Raw genomic sequence first — 20,467 nt, 5'->3', positions numbered from 1 at the left:
AAGCTTGGAATCATATGTATTTAACTTTGCTACCAGTAATAGTTTTTAAGAGTTAGGAGTGTTGAGTTGATAACTTTCTGTCTTCCTTAGCTATAGGATTTTTTTTTTCATTTTTTAACTTTATGGTTTCCCTTGTTCTACAAACTACAGAGACCTTTCAGGGGCTAACGTTAAATTCCATGTTTGAAAATGAAGTTGTTTGAGCATTTATTATGCCTTGGCATGCTCTCCTTTTTTGGATATCTATTTTTTCAAACTAACTCTATGTTTTCTCTTTCACCTTTACAAATTCTATTTATTTTCTCAGCGATTGGCTTCTTCAACCTAATAGGCCTAGTTTTTCCCCCTTCAGCTTTTGTTTATATGCCTTGTCTGATTATTGTCAGCAAACACAGACCATTATTTAATGCAATGACATCCCCAAAACATTCCCAGCATGCTACTCCTTGAGGCCTTCACACCCCTGGCCTCTCAGAAACTCACACACTCATACACACCAATGGGGTGGACCCTGTTGCCCATTCTGTCTCATACCAACACTTTAAAACTGCTTCTCATTTTATATTTATGCGTATTTGTATTTTTCAAATGCCTTTATGGGAAATTCCCATTTATCATAATCTGTAAGGATATTTGTGATGACATTTAGAGCCACCCAGATATTCTAGGAGGATATACCACAGCTATAACTTTCAGTGCTTTCTTAAATGTACCTAGTGGGGTGTGGAAATATGTTGGCTGAATCAGAGTTATTTTTGACCAATGGTGCTGAAACATAGAAGCCTACCAACAACCTGAGGGTTACTAGATAAAATAAAGGTTACCAATTAAGTTTTAACTTCACATAAACAATGTGCATGTTTTAGTATATATTGCTACTATTGCATAAGACATGGTTATACTAAAACCTATTCTTTGTGAATCTGAAACTCCTTTTTTAATTACATTTATTGGGAAGACATTGGTTAATAACATTTCATAGGTTTCCAGTGTACAATTCTATAATACATCATCCATATGTTCCATTATGTGAAATTCAAAATTAACTAGTTTTCCTATGTTTTTATTTGCTAAATCTGGTAGCCTCAAGGGGTTTAATGAAATAATGCCTCTTGTAGTGTCTAATGTATAATGTGAGACTTTGGTATGCTATTTAAGTGTTACAGGACACCAAAGCGATGCTTGATGGCATAATGTGGTTCAGGAACATGCTTCTTTTCTTCAAAGGCAAGAAGTTGTGCATATTGAACTTAGATTTAATCTTTTCCTTAAGATCCATAAAAAAGTAAAGTATTATATATATATTGAATAATGTGGCTTTAAGAGTCAGGTCATATCTGGAGTAAGTGACTGAGGCTGCTCAGTCTACTTCTTAGCTCAGGATACTAAGAGATTTTTCAGTATGGTTCTTTGAAGAAAGGACATTTCTCAGCATCTGACTATTATGTTACTAATGAGGAAACACAGCCACAAAGAGGTGAAGTAATATGAACAAGATTTATTCAGATAATGTGTGTTTGAGCTTCAATTTCGAACACAAATAGTCTGGCTCTAATGCTTATTGCTTGAACCACTAATCTCTAGTGTTTGTCTGCTTCTCAGCACATTGGAAGTGTACAAAGATAGTATCATAGGATCCCAAATTAGTTAAAGGTTTTACCCTCTGCCCAATCATCCATGTTGCAAGCAACTAATCCACTCCCTACTCTTCCACATGTGCACTAGTTTTACTGGCTCTATAAAAGACAAACAAAAATCTACCCTCAAAAGCATCATTATATATTTTTTAATTCCTGTTTTTCTTGCCTTTTTTGAAAGCTTTAAAACCATCTTATTTGGAATCATAGAAAAAAATATATTTCTGCCCTGAAATTCTTGATTTCATTTAAGTCTTCATAATGCTCCCAGAGAATTTATCTAAAACATAAGCCTCATGGTGTTGCTTCTCATTACCTGAAATCTTATTTCTGTTTTCAGTCAGTACCTGGGCTATCAGAAAACTGACAAACATGCAGAATAAACTGGCTGGTACTGTGATTAAAAATTTGTTAAAGTAGTTCAGAAACTGTTGTTAAGTAGTAATAAAAAGCAAACACAGAAATCAACAACAAATAAATAACCTATTATAGCACTCTTTCAGGCAGACTTTCAAAGATGCTAGTATTTCTGTTTGAACATTTTTTTCTTTGCTTCAATAACTCTTATTTATATATCAGTTCTTAGTTTTAGTAAGGCTTTTTCTGGGAATACTTCTTGATACACTAAGTCTTAATTAAGTTTTCCACAAAATATTACATATTGCTATGCATTTTAATTGCCTTTGTTTATTAAATATATTTTATTAATTTCAGAGAGGAAGGGAAAGGGAGAGAGAAACATCACTGATGAGAGAGAACCATTGATTTGCTGCCTCCAGCACGTTCCCCACTGGGGATTGAGCCTGCAGCCTGGGAATGTGCCCTGACCAGGGATTGAACCATTATCTCCTAGTTCATAGGCCAATACACAACCACTAAGTCACACTTGCTGGACTAATTGTCTTTATTATTATTATGTATTGATAGATTCCAAATATATATATATATATATATATATATATATATATATATATATATATATGTATGTATAATCTATCAATATATATATGGAGAGAGAGAGAGAGAGAGAGAGAGAGAGAGAGAGAGAGAGAGAGAGAGAGAGAGGAAATTATAGAGAAGGAAAGAGAGAATGATTGATTTGTTGCACAATTTACTTATGCATTCATTGGTGATTCCTGTATGTGCCCTGATCAAGAATCAAACCCACAACTGTAGTGAATTGGAATGATGATCTAACCGAGTTTACAATGAAGGGCCTAATTGTCATTTTTAGACTCAGTATCCCTCACTAGATTCTATATAAAAATAATCCATTGTACTGAAGTGATCTTGCTTCATTTTTACTTCTTAGTCTTGCAAATAATCAGTTTTCACTGTGATGGATCCTGGGGGAGTAGAGTAGAAGGCATGAGTTGAAATATAGCTGTCGCATTTGTATATACTAGTATTTATTAGAGTCAGTTATCATGTTTGGGGAGGAGTTAAGCCTTTTGGGGGGCACACCAAACCACTGGGTGGTTTTTAGTAGATAGTATTAATAATGTCTTCTGAAATCTCAATTTCTTTCATTTTTCATAATCCACTGCTATTAACAATAATCTAATTAATAACAGCACCACCAATCATCACATACAAATAAAAATTCTGAATAGAAATAACTTCAAAATGCACAGACATGTTAAGAAAATGCAGAAATAGCAAAATAAAATTGAAAAAGCATAACATTAGTATGGAAAGTCAGGTCTTATTCATTGAAAACTTGACAGGATTTAATTACTCACTGGAATATTATTAGATACTAAAAAGGAAATGGCTTATGTTTGTCATACAAAATAAAAGACAAATAAAAACACATGAGAAAAGTGAGTAATTAAATTGGACAGCCAAATATAAAGCTAATTTGGAAGAGAAAATGGTAGACTTGAAAGTGTAGAAAGGAGATGTAAATCAACCTGTCATTTTTGGCTTTAACAATTTGAGGTAAAATATCATCTATTATAATTGGTAACTATATCCCTGACATTATTGGAATTGGGGTGAAATGGGTATTATCTAGGAATCCTTAAGAGTATTTATTTTAAAGTCTGAGTGGCATCATTAAAGTTTGTGTGGCATCATTTAACACTTAGGTATCCTTAAGTGTTGCAGAACTTCAGTCCAAATCCTCTGATATTTATGTGGCTTCATTTCAACCCTTATGCCAATTTCTAATGCTGTAAATTAAAAAAAAAAAAAAAGTGTTGTGAAGGGACACTCCAAAAGACTCAATCACAACAAACAACAAATCAAAAATCATACCTCTCTCTAAAGTATCAGATAAAGAGATAATATTCAAATTGACCATCACTCCATCACACAAGATGGCCACCCCCATGTGGTTAAAGATGGCTGCCCCCATGTGGACATAAGATGGCAGTCACAAGGAGGCCAGCAGGGAAGGGCAGTTGGGAGGGACCAGGACTGCAGGGAAGGGCAGTTGGGAGGACTAGGCTTGCAGGGAGAACAGTTAGGGGTGACCATACTGGCAGGGGAGGACAGTTAGGTGAGACCAGGCTAGTAGGGAAGGGCAGCTAAAGCCAATGAGGCATATAGGGGAGGACAGTTGGGGGCAACCAGGCATGCAAGGGAGGGCAGTTGGGGGTGACCAAGCTGGCAGGGAAGGGCAATTAAGGGCAATTGGGCTGACAGGGGAGCAGTTAGGCATTAATCAAGCTGGTAGGAAAGTGGTTGGGGACAATCAAGCATGCAGGCGAGCAGTTGGTAGCCAGCAGTCCTGGATTATGAGAGAAATGTCCGACTGCTGGTTTAGGTCCAATCCCATGTGCAAGAATTTTGTGCACTGGGCCTCTAGTACATGGTATAAAATGGGTATTTTAAAAGTTTCTAGGGGACAGGAGGTATATCATATGTTATATAAGATAATTAAAATGGAACCAAATAGAACTTCATATATAAAAAGTAAAATAAAGATGGATTTGGGGAACCTAATACATAAGTTAAATAAATGACAAAGGAACTGATAAACTGGAAGGTATACATAAGCTAATTATCTGAAATATATTCCAGGAAGACAAAGACACAGAAATTTAAAGGGCAATAAATCATTACAAAAATGAAATGAGAATGTCTAAATACATCTAACATAATAGGCAATGTTAATCATAGAAATGTTTAAGAAAGACATACTGATTCAGAATCACAATTAATCTCAAGCAAAAAATATATAGGTATAAGAAATTATATATACTACATATTAAAGAAATGGAGAAGGAGAGATTTGAAATAAATGATAGGGAAAGCTGACTAACGTACATGATGATGAATCCTATCATAGGCTCTTCAGAACTTAACAGTGGAATTGGAAAGACAGTATAATATACTTTTTAAAGGGATTTAAAAAATTGATGTTGACCTAGATTGTATTCCTAGGTAATATCAATCTAGAATGGAACACAAATAGAAAATTAAGAGGAATTACTATAACAAGTACTAACTGTTCCTTTGGAAGAAAATTATCTAAAAAACAAAGGACCAAGGTATAAGATATTATTTTTAAGTAAAATTATGAGTAAATATGAGTTTAATTTGACTTTATAAAAATATGTGAAATCCAGGAATGAATATATAAGATATCACAGATATTCAAGAATTCATAAGGGAAAGAATGATTGGTATTTGACTGCTTGAAATCATTATAGAAAAATACTCTTAAATCTAGGGTGTAAGTATAAACTTACTACACATGCTATATGGTTTAAAGTCAAAAGGGTTAAAATTGATTCAATTACTTCGGAGTCTTGAGAAAAGGAGAAATAGAAACTATCTTTACTCCCCTAACTGGTTTTGCTCAGTAGATAGAGTGTCAGCCTGCAGACTGAAGTGTTCCGAGTTTGATTCCAGTCAAGGACATATGGCCGGGTCACAAGCTTAATCCCCAGTGGGGGACATGTAAAAGGTAGCTAACCAATAATTCTCTCTCATCATTGATGTTTCTCTCTGAAATCAATAAAAAATAAAATAAAAAAGAATACCTTAATCAAGTCAAAATTATGCCAAAAAAAAAAAGAGAGAAACTTGGTGGTTATAAATGAGGAAACAAAGCACAAGATAAAATAGTCAGCAATTTTATAACTATAGAAAAATATTTCAGCTATAAGTTGTTTAAAAAGGGCTCCTCATAAAACTAACATATGGAGAACTGCATGGTGAATTAATAGGGGGAAAAAAGCCAAATAAGACTAATAACAACAGCAACAATACTGCTGACCTACTAACGGTCAAAAAGAGAGAAATTAATTGAAGGTTATCTTCTTACATGAGAAGAATAAAGAGATGAACAAATTTGATTTTTTTTTAATCCATTCCTATGTTTATAGCAGCACTATTCTCAATATCTAATATCTGGAAAAAGCCTAAGTAGCCATCAGTAGGTAATTAAATAAACAAGATATGGTATCTATACTAATAAAAGGGTAATATGCTAATTAGGCTATACGTCTTCTGGACATCCAAGCAGATGTCCATCTGGATAAAGCCACAGCATCCGCGAGGCCCAAGGCTCAGGCAACCACTATGCCTGGGGCTCAGGTAGCCTTGAGCCCTGGTGGCTGCAGCTGGCAGTGGCAGCAGCAGAAGTGTGATGGGGACAGTGCCTTCCCCTGATCAGCCTGGTTGCCTCCCTCAGAGGTAGGCCAGACTGCAGTTTAGGCCCACTCTCCTGTCACTAGGACATCCCCTGAGGACTTCTAGACTGTGAGAGAGGGCAGGCCCAGCTTAAGGACCACCCCCCCTCCGCCCCTCAGTGCACAAATTTTCATGCACTGGGCCTCTGGGCCTCTACTATTTGCATAAATGCAGCTGTGAAAAAGAAGAATATTTTACCTTTTGGGATAGCATAGGTCTGGAGAGTATTATGCTAAGTAAAATAAGCCAGTCAGAGAAAGACAGGTATCACATGATCTCACTTCCATGTAGAATCTAACAAATGAAATAAACTTATGAACAAAATAGATCCAGAGACATGGAAATATGGAACAGACTGATGAATCTAAAAGGGAACAGAAAGCAAAGAAGGAACACAGGCATAAAGGATAAAAATGGTGACAAACAAGTACCTATCAATAATAACTTTAAATGTAAATGAATTAAATGCCCCAATCAGAAGACTTAGGGTAGCTGAGTGGATAAGAAAACATAATTACTATATTTGCTGTCAATGGGAAACCACCTGAGAACAAAGGACTCACACAGACTGATGGTAAAGGTATGAACGGAGGTTTCTCAGGGTAAAAAAAAAAAAAAAAAAAAAAAAAAAAAAAAAAAAAAAAAAAAAAAAAAAAAAAACTGGGGTAGCAATACTTATATCTAACAAATTAGACCTCAAAATGAAGGCGATAACGAAAGATAAGGAAGGCCACTTCATAATACTAAAGGGAGCAATTCAACAAGAAGAAATAACCCTGGTAAACATATAAGCACTCAATCCAGGAACACCCAAATGCATTAAAAAAAAAAAGAAAAAAAAGAAAAGAAAAGAAATTCTGGAGGATATCAAGGGAGAGATTGACAGCAATACAATCATAGTAGGGGACTTTAAAACCCCACTAGCACCACTGGATAAATATTCTAAAAAAAAAAAAAATCAGAAAAGAAACATCCTAAATGTTTCACTAGATCAGATGGAATTAATTGTAATCTTCAGAAAATTTCACCCCAAAACCACAGAATATGCATTTTTCTCAAATGCACATGGATCATTTTCAAAGACAGACCACATCTTGGGACAAAGGCAAAGTCTCTTCAAATTCAAGAAGATAGAAATCATATCAAGCATCTTCTCAGATCACAATGGCATAAAACTAGAAATCAACTATAATAAAAGCAATTAAAAAAAAATCAAACACAGGAGTGGTGAAAGTGGGCATCCCTGTCTTGTTCCTGTTCTTAGGGGAAATGGGTTTAGTTTTATCCATTGCGTATGATGTAGGTTTGTCATTTAGGGCTTTTATTTTGTAGAGGTATGATCCCTCTATTTCCACTTTGCTGAGAGTTTTTATCAAAAAAAGGGGTTGGATTTTGTCAAATGCTTTTCTGCATCAATTAATATGATTATGTGATTTTTATCTCTCGATTTGTTTATGTGATGTATCACATTTATTGATTTGCAGATATTGTACCATCCTTCCATCCCTGTAATAAATTCCACTTGATCATGGTGTATGATCTTTCTAATGTATTGCTGAATTTAATTTGCTAGAATTTTGTTGAGGATTTTAGCATCTATGTCCATCAAGGATATTGGCCTTTCACCACTCCTGTTCAACATAGTACTGGAAGTGCTAGCCATAGAGATCAGACAAGAAGAAGAAATAAAAGGCATACAAATTTGAAAAGAAGTAAAACTGTCCTTATTCACAGATGACATGATATTATACATAGAAAAGCCCAAAGACTGCATCAAAAAACTACTAGACCTAATTAAAAAGTTTGGCAATGTAGCAGAATACAAAATCAACACCCAGAAATATATACCAATAATGAACTCACAGAAAGAGAAATGAAAAAACAAACAAACAAACAAAAAAATACCAACAATCCCATTTACCATTGCACACAAAAAAATAAGGTACCTAGGAATAAACTTAACTAAGGACATAATAGACATGTACTCGGAAAACTTTAGGGCATTGAAAAGAGAGATAGAGGAAGACAAACAATGGAAAAATATACCATGTTCATGGATAGGTAGAATCAACATCAGTAAAATATCCATACTACCCAAAGTAATCTACAAATTCAATGCAATCCCTTGATTATTTGGCATGAGTTGTTGCTCTCTCTTTGCTTAAGCTCTTAGCCTTATTAAACCCTTTCCCACCATATGCCAGATTATCATCTCTAATGATATAATTAATTAAAATGCAATTTACTTGTTGATTACTTTAATGCATTCCAAATATTCCATTGTCATTTGATTTTTTGCTTTTTAAATTAAAAATGTAATCCAGAGAATTGGTATGATGAATTAGATTTGGATACATATCAGACAGCAGTCAACATGAGCTGTAGTAGTAATAATTATTATAGTAACATAGTAATAATAATTGAATTTCTTATAAATTTTTCTACATGGAAATTATGTGAGATATTACTCTGATTTAAAATATGATAAATAAGATACGTAATGTTTGTTGATTTTTCCAATGCATTTCAAATATTTCATTGTCATTTGAATTCATATATATATATATATATATATATATATATATATATATATATGGCACAACATTGTCTTCTAACTTTAATTTCATAAAATTGAACACAAGTGCATACAACATTTAAATATTTTATTGGGGTCAAAAATTTACTTTTTGTCTCTAAGTTTAGTTTGTTTTTCCACTAACATTACAATGTACATATCCAAATAGATTGTGCATAGTTACTCTAAAGTTCTGGTCTGTGTTATAATACATTTTTAATTACTATTCTGTAAATTTTTAACTCCATTTCTTTTTTTTATGAAAACTCATGGGCATTTATATATTTTTATGTTGTTCTGGAATGATAAGAGCTATGCAGAAAAATTCAAATTAATACTAATAAATATTTGAGCACACTATTAAATAACATTAAAAATACAACTTACAATTTTTTAAATACTCACTTGAGGTTATGTTTTTATTGTTTTTAGAGAGGAGGAAAGTAGGGAGGGAGGGAAAGAAGGAGGGAGGGAGGGGAGGAAGAAGGGAGAGAGAGAGAAAGAGAGAGACAGTCATGTGAGTGAAACACTGATAGGTTGCCTCTTATATGTGCCCCGACCCAGGATCAAACCCTCAACCTAGGTATGTGCCTTGATGGGGAATCGTATCTGCAACCCTTTGGATGATGCTCCATGAACTAAGCCATTTGGCACAACAAAATATAGCATTTTTAAGAATAAAGATTAAATGAAAAATTGAGTGATTAAATGTTCTTTACATATTTATGGACATTCCTGAGCATATAAAAATAATTTACATAAGAATCAGTGTTATCATTGTGATATTTTAAATTCCCTAGAGTATGGCACTGGTGAATATAGAAAATAAATATTGTCTTAAAAAATAATTATTCACAGTTAAAGTACTCACTAGCTCTTCAACTGCACATACTTCTTTAAATGTTTGCTTTTAGTTTAGTTTTGTTTAATTCCTTTTTTCTTCTTCGTTTGGCATGAGTTACTGTTGGCTCTCTCTTTGCTTATGCTCTTAGCCTTATTAAACCCTTTCCCACCATATGCCAGATTATCATCTCTAATGATATAATTAATTAAGGTGCAATTTACTTGTTGATTACTTCAATGCATTCCAAATATTCCATTGTCATTTGATTTTTTTGCTTTTTAAATTAAAAATGTAATCCAGAGAATTGGTATGATGAATTAGATTTGGATACATATCAGACAGCAGTCAACAAGAGCTGTAGTAGTAATAATTATTACAGTAACATAGTAATAATAATTGAATTTCTTATAAAATTGTCTATATGGAAATTCTGTGAGATATTACTCTGATTTAAAATATGATAAATAAGATATGTAATGTTTGTGACTTTTTCATACATCATGCGTCTAAAAATTGACAAAGTTTAGAATTGAAACTAGTCCTCTGGCTCAGTTAGTATTCTTTCTACAAAACCGCAGCTGCTAGCCAAGAAAACACTCCAAGAAAAGCTGCCATTAAATTGAGAGTGGTAATGTTATTTGTGTAGACTTTCAAAACTATACTCACCACCCACCAACCCTCCATGAGTTTTCCGGAGCGTGTATCATTTACTCATTGTATTTCTCCCCAGCTAGCTTCTAATATATTATAAATTATTAATATATATATATATATATACACATTGGGCCTCTAAAATATATATATTATATAATATATATATACACATTGGGCCTCTAATATATGTATATATTAGAGGCCCAATGTATGAAAATTTGTGAAAAAAGGAGGGCTTCCTTCCCCCAGCTGCTGGAACCAACTTCCCTCTGGGACCCGGACTTTGCTCCAGCCAACTTCCGCAGGCAGGTGCCTGGGACCTGGGGCTGCTTCCCTTTGGCATCAGCTTCTTCTGGAAAGATGTCCAAAATGATGCCCAGAAGGATGTTTGGTCCAATTAGCACATTGCCCTTTTAATATGTGTGTTTGTTTATTGGTTAATCTTCACCCAAATATATTTTTCCATTGATTTTGGAGTGGAAGGGATGAAGAAAGGAAAGGGGGGTGACAGAGAAACATCACTGTAAGAGAGAAACATTCATTGGTTACTCTGACCACCAGAGGTGGGGAGGGAAGAGAGAGGATCAAACCTGCAACCAGGTACATGCCATTGACCAGGAATCAAACCTGTGACCCTTTACGTGAGCAGGCCAATGCTCAAACATTGTCCAACACCAGCCAGGACGTATATTTTTTAATGCTCCACAATTAATAGTAATACAACCAGGTTTAGACTTAAGAAATGGTATTTGATATCCAAAGTACTATATTTGATTTGATTTTCCTTCCACTACCAGTACCAATATATAAAAAGCTAGGGGCCATCACAACCTAAATGACTGGACAGACAACCAAACAGCAGGCTACTGGGGGGAGGGAGCTCTGGGCCCAGGCCAGGGTGCAGCAGCAGGAGGGAGCTCTGGGCCCCAGCCAAGGCACAGTGGAACTCTGGGTCTTGCACAATCAAGGCTGGCCTTGTCCTAAAAGGTGGGAGGAGGGAGCCCCATTCCTTGCAGAATCAACTATTGGTCAGCTTAATATCAGTGTCCTGCCAACCAGGAATCTCATTCCTCTTCACCCTGGACCCTAAAATATTTCCTCTAATTGATTCCCTTTTAATGTGCACAGATTTTGTGCACTGGGCCACTAGTATATTATAAAATTAAAGGCCTAGTGCATGAAATTCATGTACTGGGGGATAAGGGTCCCTCAGTGGAGCTTGCACCCTCTCACAATTTGGGGCCATTGGCTCCTAACCACTGGCCTCACTGCCTGCCTCATTGCCCCTAATCACTCTGTCTGCCTGCTTGACTGCCCCTAACTGCTTGGCTTCCTGCCATATGGGCCCTAACCTCCTCTCCCTTGGTCCCCATTACTGTGGCTTCATCTGAAAAGACATCCAGAATGAGTTCTGGAAGGTTATTTGGTTGTCCAGTCTAACTAGCCTATCATGCTTTTACTAGAAGCCTGATGTAGGAAGATTCATTGTAGAATGGGCTTTCCTTTCCCTGGCTGCCAGCACTGCCTTTCCACTGGGCAGCCCCTTTCCACTCAGGCCCAAGAGCCTCCTCTTTCTGTTCCGGGAGCCGTCTCTTTCCTCTCTGGCCCCTCCTTCCCACGCTGCCCAGAAGCTCTAAGAGACCAGGAGTGGGACAGAACGCCTGCATCGTAGACATGGTGGTGATGTAAGGGTCCTACCCCCATCACTAGGTGCCTGTGTATGCAAATTAACTGCCATATTTGTTTGGTTAATTTGCATATCATTCCTGATTTGTTGGTGGCATAGTGGAGGTACGGTCAATTTATATGTTTGTCTATTATTAGATAAGATTATAATGGATAAAGTTTTGAGGATTATTATACAAACTATAAATACCATAAACTTAGATATTAATTGTGTGTGTCTTTAATATAAGTTGATTATAAACTAAAGAAAAACATTTGCTAGATAACGTTGATTAAAATGGAAGTGAACATATACTAGTATCCCAGCTTAGTTGATATAGTTTCAATTAACTCCTGCTCTTCAGTTGCAATAGTTAATAACAATCTCTTGTACTCTTGTAATTGTCTAGTCTAGATAATAATTATGTGGTCATGTTAGTTAAAAATAATGTGTTTTGAGAGAAACCAAGATGGCAGCATAGGGTAGACACCCGAATGCAACCTACCACAACAATTTTGAATTTAGAACTGGAAAACAGAGGAAACATTGCCCTAAAGCACCGGATGGCTGGCTGAGAGGAGGCTCTACCATCCGGAAGGAGAGAGAAGGCACACTGAACCTCAGGAACTGTGAAGGTGCGGAGAACTGTGTGCAAGAAAAGGCAGCTGCAGAGTTCGCTATTGACTTACTCCCGGCATGCAGAGAGGGCAGGCTGAGATCGCTACTGGCTTACTCCAGGTGCACATAGAGAGCGGACAGCTAACGTGCGGCTGGCTTTCTTGTTCGGGAGGAAAACAGAACTACCCTATTGCTCTGACAGATAGCCCCCAGTCAGGGAGAGGCCGAACTGTCAGACAACAGGTCTTTCGGAGGTGTGTGAAGCCAGTGGCCATTACTACAGGACTCAGGGAGGAGCTGACAAGAAACCAAAGCTTGTCTGCACCACCCTGAGAGTCTGCCCCATCCAAGCTGAGCACAGAAGCTCTCCTGGAGGCTAGCTTTCTCTTTTGCAGTGAATAGGACTTTCCTAAGGAGAGAATGACGGAAATGCAAAGTTTGTCTGCTCCTATACCAAAGAAGTGCACGCGCCTGCAACCAATCTTGCAGGACTCACTGCGAATCTTGCAGGGCTTTCCTAAGGCAAGATTGACAGGGAACCAAAGCTTGCCTGCGCCACCCTGAGACTCTGCCCCATCCAAGTGGAGTACAGAATCCCTCCTAGCTGAGACCCTGCTGATCCTCACAGCCAATTGGCTTGGAAATCAACACTTCGCAGTGATACCAACAAGCAAGGCTTATCAACAAGACTGCACACATAGCACACAAAGGGCTACACCAAGACTAGTCCACTTCAGGTAACTGGGAAGGCTGTGCTACTGGGCTCTACCAGACACCTAGCACACAAAACTATTCCATCAAATCAGGGAAACAGCTAAAATGCAGAAAAGAGGCAGGACACAAAGGAAGAAGATGGAGGAAAATAAAAGAATGGACATTGAGTTCAAATCTACAGTTATAAGGTTTTTTAAATAATTTCCTAAAAAAGGGCAATAAAATAAATGAGACCTATGAGGATATGAAAAGGGATCAACTAGAAAGAAAGAGGGATCAACTAGAAATAAAGAAAACATTGTCTGAAATAAAAAATATTATACAGAGTCCTAAAAACAGACTGGAAGATCGCAAGAATCAAGACAAAGATTTGGAACATAAAGAGCCAGAAGACACTCCTCTGCAGAACCAAAAAGATAAGAGAATCCAGAAAGTTGGTGATAGTGTAAGAAACCTCTGGGACAATTTCAAGTGAACCAACATCAGAATTATGGGTGTCCCAGAAGAGAGAGAGCAAGATATCGAAAGAATACTGGAAGAAATAGTGACAGAAAACTTCCCCCACCTGGGGAAAGAAATAGACTTACAAGTCCAGGAAGCGCACAGAACCCAAAACAAAAGGAATCCAAAGAGGGACACACCAAGACATATCATAATTAAAATACCAAGAGCAAAAGACAAAGAGAGAATATTAAAAGCAGCAAGAGAAAAGCAGGTAGTTACCTATAAAGGAGCACCCATACGATTGTCAGCTGATTTTTCAACAGAAACCATGCAGGCCAGACGGGAATGGCAAGAAATATTCAAGGTGATGAATAACAAAAACCTACAGCCAAAATACTCTACCCAGCAAAGCTATCACTCAGAATCAAAGGCCAGATAAAGAGCTTCACAAATAAAAAAAAAGCTAAATGAGTTCATCACCGCCAAACCAGAATTATATGAATTACTGAAGGTGGTTATTTAGGAAGAGGAAGGAGATAAAGATAAAAATTATGAACAACAAATACATAATTATCAACAAGTGAAACTAAAAATCAAGGGAATTAAAGAAATCTGATGAATATAATAGAATCAAAGGTATGGAAGGGGAGTGGACTGACAATTTTCGGGGAAAAGGGGAGTGGGGGGTGCGGAAAGAGACTGAACAAAAACTGTGCACCTATGGATGAGGACAATGGGGGGTAGGGAAAGGGAAGAGGGTGGGGTGGTAACCAGGTGGAGGGGAGCAATTGCGGGGGGAAAAAGAGGAACACATTTGTAATAAGATGAACAATAAAGATTTATTTAAAAAAATAAAAATAAAAAATAACTTGTTTTTTCTATTATATTTAAAGCTATAATATGTTGTATTATAGTTACTTATTATTTATTTACAAAAGTTATATTTAGAGCAACACTGAGTAGAAAGTATAGAGAGTTCCTGTAACAACACATGTCCAATTTCTTTCACTATACATATTCTACACCAGAGTAATAAACTTATCGATGAGTGTACATTAACATATTATACATGAAGTCCATAGGGAAATTAGGTGTTGCACATTCTATAAGTTTCAACAAATGCATAATGATGTATCTACAATTAAACTATTACATAACATAATTTCATTGACTTCTACTTCCTAACTTCTGTCAATGCAGCTCTTAAATCCTAAAGACCACTGTCCCTACAATTTTGCCTTTTACAGAATGTTATTTAGTTGAAATCAATCAGTATGGAGCATTTTCATATTGGCTTCTTTCACTTACATAGTAATATGAATTTAAGTTTCCTCCATGTCTCTTCATGGCTTGATAGCCAATTTCTTTAATATCCAATGTTCTGTATATTCCACAGCTTTTCCAACCACCCACTGGGTGACATTGTGATTGCTGCCAAGTTTTGGCAATTATGATTAATGCTGCTTTAGTATTCATGTACAATATTTTCTGTGAACATACAGTTTTAATTCCTTTGGATACATATCAAGAAGTGGAGTTGCTGACTCAAAAGAATATGTATAGTTTTGTAAGAAACTGCCAAACTATAGTTCTGAGGTGCATAAGATGCTTCAGTCAACAATAAACCACACATTATGATGGTGGTCCCATCTTTATATATATACATAAAAACCCAGTGACCAAACTGTGGAATGATCAGAATGACTGGTCACTATGATGTGCACTGACCACTCTGATCACCTGATCCCGGCCTGCCAGCCAACATCCCAGTCCTTCCCCAGGAAGAGGGATTGCTAATAGGGAACAGAGAACTGGGAGGGTGGATTGCAGCAGATGTGGAGGCACCAGGCCAAGGTGGGTAGAAGTGGGGGGCAGTGCTGGTTGCCAGAAGCCAGAGGAAGGAAGACCCCGCTGGCAGCTGGCAGTAAGGGGAAGGAAAGCCCTGGCTGGCCCTTATCATCAGCAGGCATAGAGACCCTATCAGTGCACAAATTTCACGCATTGGGCCTCTAGTAAGATTAGAATGGAGATGAAAATTTTTAATTGACTAGTGACATTGTAGCCATCCTCATGTTGTAGCACAATGCATTATTCATGTGTCTGTGGTGATGCTGATGTAAACAAACCTACTGCACTGCCAGTTGTATAAAAGCATAGCACATACAGCCATGCTGGTATTTCTCAGTGGTGGAGGTTTTGGCCCAAACGATTCAATTCCCTGTCAAGAGTATGTGCCTGGGTTACAGGTTCAATCCTCTGCCCAGGTCAGGGCTTTTGTGGGAGGCAACCAATCTATGTATCTCACACATCAATGTTTCTCTCCTTATCTCTCTCTCCCCCCTCTCTTCTTCCTTCCCTTTCACTTTCTCTAAAAATCAATGGAAAAAATATTCTTGGGTGAGGATTAACAACAAGAAAAAGTATAGAATACACAATTCTGTATGAAACAAATTACTTGATAATAATAATAATAAAGGGCCATGTTATTAGTTTATGTATGTACTATGCCATATTTTGTATCATTATTTTAGAGAGTACTCTTTCTACTTATAAGAAAAGTTTGCTATAAAACAGTATGCCACGTTATGCTGTCAGATGCCTAATAGATCCCATGTTTACTAGTTTCCCTTGATTGCATCATTTCCTCTTGTGTTTGATTTTAATCTCATATTGTTTTGTTGATTATGACATCTAAGCATGCAACATCTACAGCTAATGTTGCCAGGAAGAGATCATGTTGAATGTTTAACTTGGAAACAAAATTAAAAGTGATTAAGGATTATAAAGGTGGTGGAAAATCAGTTGTGGTTATTGCTCCCAAGTTAGGCATGTCGAATTCCACCATGACTACAAACTTGAAGAGCAAGAACAAAGTGATGGAAGCGATTTAAGGATCTGCTTCACCAAATGAAATAAAACTAACACAACTTTGAGAAAGACCTATATCAAACTGGAAACACTTTCAATATCCTGGATTGAAGCCCAGACACAGACTTATACTCCTCTAAGCACTGTGATGATCACATTCAAATCAAGAAGTCCATTTGAGATGTTGAAAGAAATTCAGGACCCACTGCGATGTTGAATTTACTGCTAGCTCTGGTTGGTTTCAATGATTCAAGAATCATTATTCATTACGAATTGTGAAATTAAGTGGTGAGTGTGAGAGTGAGATTTGAAGGCAGGTGAAGAAATTTTAGAAACTCTACATAAGCTGATCATAAGGGAAATCACTAGTATGGGTGAAACTCCCCTCTCCTGGAATGGTTGCTTAAAAGACTTTTATCCATTGGAGGTCAAGTCAATGCCAGGTTTCAAGGTGTTTAAGGACAGTATTGGTTGAGGCCGAAGTTTCAGGTTACACATTTTAACCCTTTTGTGCTCTGGCACAGTGAAAACCTCAGGGCTTTCGAGCATATTAATAAAAATATACTGCCTGTGTACAGGAGCAATAAGAAGTTATGGACAACCCAGCTCATCTTGCAAGATGTCTTGCTGAATTGTTATGACAGTGAAGTGGAGAAATACTGTTTGGAGAATAACGTATCTTTCCAGATTTTAATTATTGTTGAGAATTCTTCTGTACATCCTCCTTTAATTGATGATCTTCATCCCAATATCAAAGTGTTGTTTCTCCTTCCAAATGCCATCTCTTTGATCCATCCAATGGGTCAAGAATTTTAAGGCCTACTACCTGAGAAGGACATTTGCCCAAGCTATGGCTGCAACTGAAGAAGGTATTGAGAAAGGACTGATTAGAGATATTGAGAAGGGACTGATCATTCTGGAATTGTTACAATATTTATGATCCTATAAAGAAACTTGCTTGGGTTTGGGGTGATGTCATCATGTGTATAAATGGTATGTGAAATAAAACACTCAGAAAGTTTATCCATGGCTTCAAAGAATTTGCCAAGGATGAGAAAGTTGCAAAAATCAAGTCTGAGGTTGATATGGCAAAGAACTTTAGCCTCCATGTGGATGAGAATGACAATAGGGAACTCCTAAATGTGGTTCCAGAGGAATCAACTAATGAGAAGTTGTTGGAACTGGGACAGAGATGTATAGCTGAAGAAGAGGCAAGAGAAAGTCAAACTGCAGGAGAAGAAAAAAGAAGCATTCCCAATAAAATTCACAGTGAAGAGCTTAGTGGAAGCTTTTGGAGATCTCAACAAGGGGTCTTTGGGAAAAAATAAGGAGGACATATGTAATACTTCCAACAGTAAAGATAGATAAATAAATAAATAAATAAATAAATAGTAAATCTGTTTTTTTTTAAAAGTTTGAAAATATGACCACAATGCCACATGATTTTTATTAATAGAAAGAAATGTTCATGGTGCATTATTGGCTTATAAGCATATTTATTTATATATATATATATATATATATATATATATATATATATATATATATACAATCAAACCATGTTGGGCATAATTCTGAAAAGAGTGACACCTCCACAAGAAGAACCTCAGGCAGGTCCTTCAGGAGGTACTCCAGAAGAAGGTGGAGTTATAATAGGAGATGATGCTCCATGTGTGTTATTGCCCTGAATGTCTTCCCCGAAGACAGTTATTGGTGACTCTGACTCTGTGCAGACCCAGGCTAAGGTGTGTGTTTGTGCCTTAGGTTTTAACAACAAATTTTAAAAGTAAAAATACATAAAAATCTAGGATAAAACTTCTAGAATAAAAATATAAGGAAAGAAAATGTCATTGTGTAGCTGAACAATGTGTTCGTGTTTTAAGCTAAATGTAATACAAAAGATTCAAAAGGCTTAAAAATTAAAAACTTTAAAAAATAAGAAAAGTTATTAAACTAAAAATACTTATTGAAGAAAAATATATGAAATAAATTTAGTGTAGCCTAAATGTCCAGTTATAAAGTCTACAGTAGTGTGCAATAATGTCTCCAGGTAACTGGTCTCTTGGGAATTTTTAGTGCTCAGCATTATCCATATTGAATCACTAGCAGTTCATCAATTTCTGCTCTAGTAGTGCTGTATCTGACTGTCTTTCTAATTCTTGGAGTAGTCCTTTGCTCTGTGACCTCAGTTACTTGAGGAAACTAAGATTTTTATTTATTTTGATTTTTCAATTTGTTCAACTTTCTAATTGCTAGAACAGAGTGGTGACTTCTAAGCTCCTTGCCTACTGGACCAGAAGATGTAAATCCTTGCATTATATTTAGAGTTATCAATAGGTATAGATCCTACTTGTTCAGTAAAAATAATATTTAATAAATATCTCACACTCTCAATGTTCTTTGATTGTGAATATAACAACTTTCCATATTATATTGGATTGCTGGCCAACATATAAGTACATGATTATTGTTTAGTTATTCTATTTTTGTGAAATTTCAGCCAACTTTTTTACTTTATTGATCCATATCCTCAGAGTAACTTTGTGTTGTTGTTGTTGTTTTAACACTTCAAATAATATTGATTAATGATGCAATGGTGACCAAAATTATTGACAAATATTGATAAATACATAAAAAATATGTCATGATCCTTCATTCTTTTTTCTTTTTATTTTTTATTGTTGGCAGTATTACAGAAGTCCCTCTTTTTTCTCTCCCCTTTTCCCCCCACTACTAGGTTTCTGCCGCAACCCAGGCCTTTATCACCTTGTTATCTGTGTTCATGGGCAATGCATATATACATATAAGTTCTTTGGTTAATCTCTTCCCACCCCCCTCCCTTCCCTCTAGATTCCTCAGATTGTTCCATGTTTCCATGCCTCTGGTTCTATTTTATTCATCAATTTATTGTGTTCATTAATTCAGCATATAAGTGAGCTCATATGATACCTGCCTTTCTCTGACTGGCTTATTTCACTTACCATAATTATCTTCAGTTCCCTCCATGCATTGCCACTATATCAGTGGGTTTGGTCAAGTTTGCTAAACAGTGTTACCCTAGAACTGAAAAACTTATGTTCATGCTTTTTTTTTGAGGTAAGTCTAGACATGTGGATATTAGTGTTATAGCGACAATATTAAGATGGCACAGGAGAATAAATAATTGAGCACTCAGAGGAATCAGGAAAGAAACCTTTAATCAAAGCAGTGCTGCTGGCTCAAGGGATTCAAAGACCCAAAGCCTGAACCTCTTATACAATGAGATTACTCCTTATATATATTCCTAATTTCCAGGCTTTTGCAGTCCTACCTAAATTACTTAGGATGGGGAAGTGAGATTACAGCTAAAGGCCTGGCCTGGGTGGTGCCAGTGACCTCGCCTCTGGCTAAACTGTTAAATTCTTGGTTTGTGGCCCTTATAAATTGGGAGAGTTTAGGAAAACAGATTATTGCCCAAGGAAGGGAGAGTGGCTTAATTATAGGCTAACAAGAATGTGCAGTAGGATACTGGTTAACTAGGTACAGAGTCACTCTGCTAGTCCCCCTCCCCCACCAGGCTGTCCCCTATATTCTTTCATTTTAGGAAATAATTTGTCATAAGTTTATTTTTTTTTATTGTTTTAACAACTTTATAAAATGTTCTAGATGAAATTATGTACACTGTTCATATAAACAAAAACATACAACACTCTCTGTATCCTATTCTCTCTACCCCAAATAGAGAACATATACTATGACATTGTTGAAATCTAGGATCTCACATTTTCCATCTGTAATAATGTGAGATTTAATAAATCACTGAA

Source organism: Pipistrellus hanaki (assembly GCF_964339955.1).
Source record: "Pipistrellus hanaki genome assembly, chromosome: 3".
Classification (NCBI taxonomy): domain Eukaryota; kingdom Metazoa; phylum Chordata; class Mammalia; order Chiroptera; family Vespertilionidae; genus Pipistrellus; species Pipistrellus hanaki.
The sequence above is the reverse complement of the archived record's forward strand: the minus strand, read 5'-3'. Positions refer to the sequence as shown.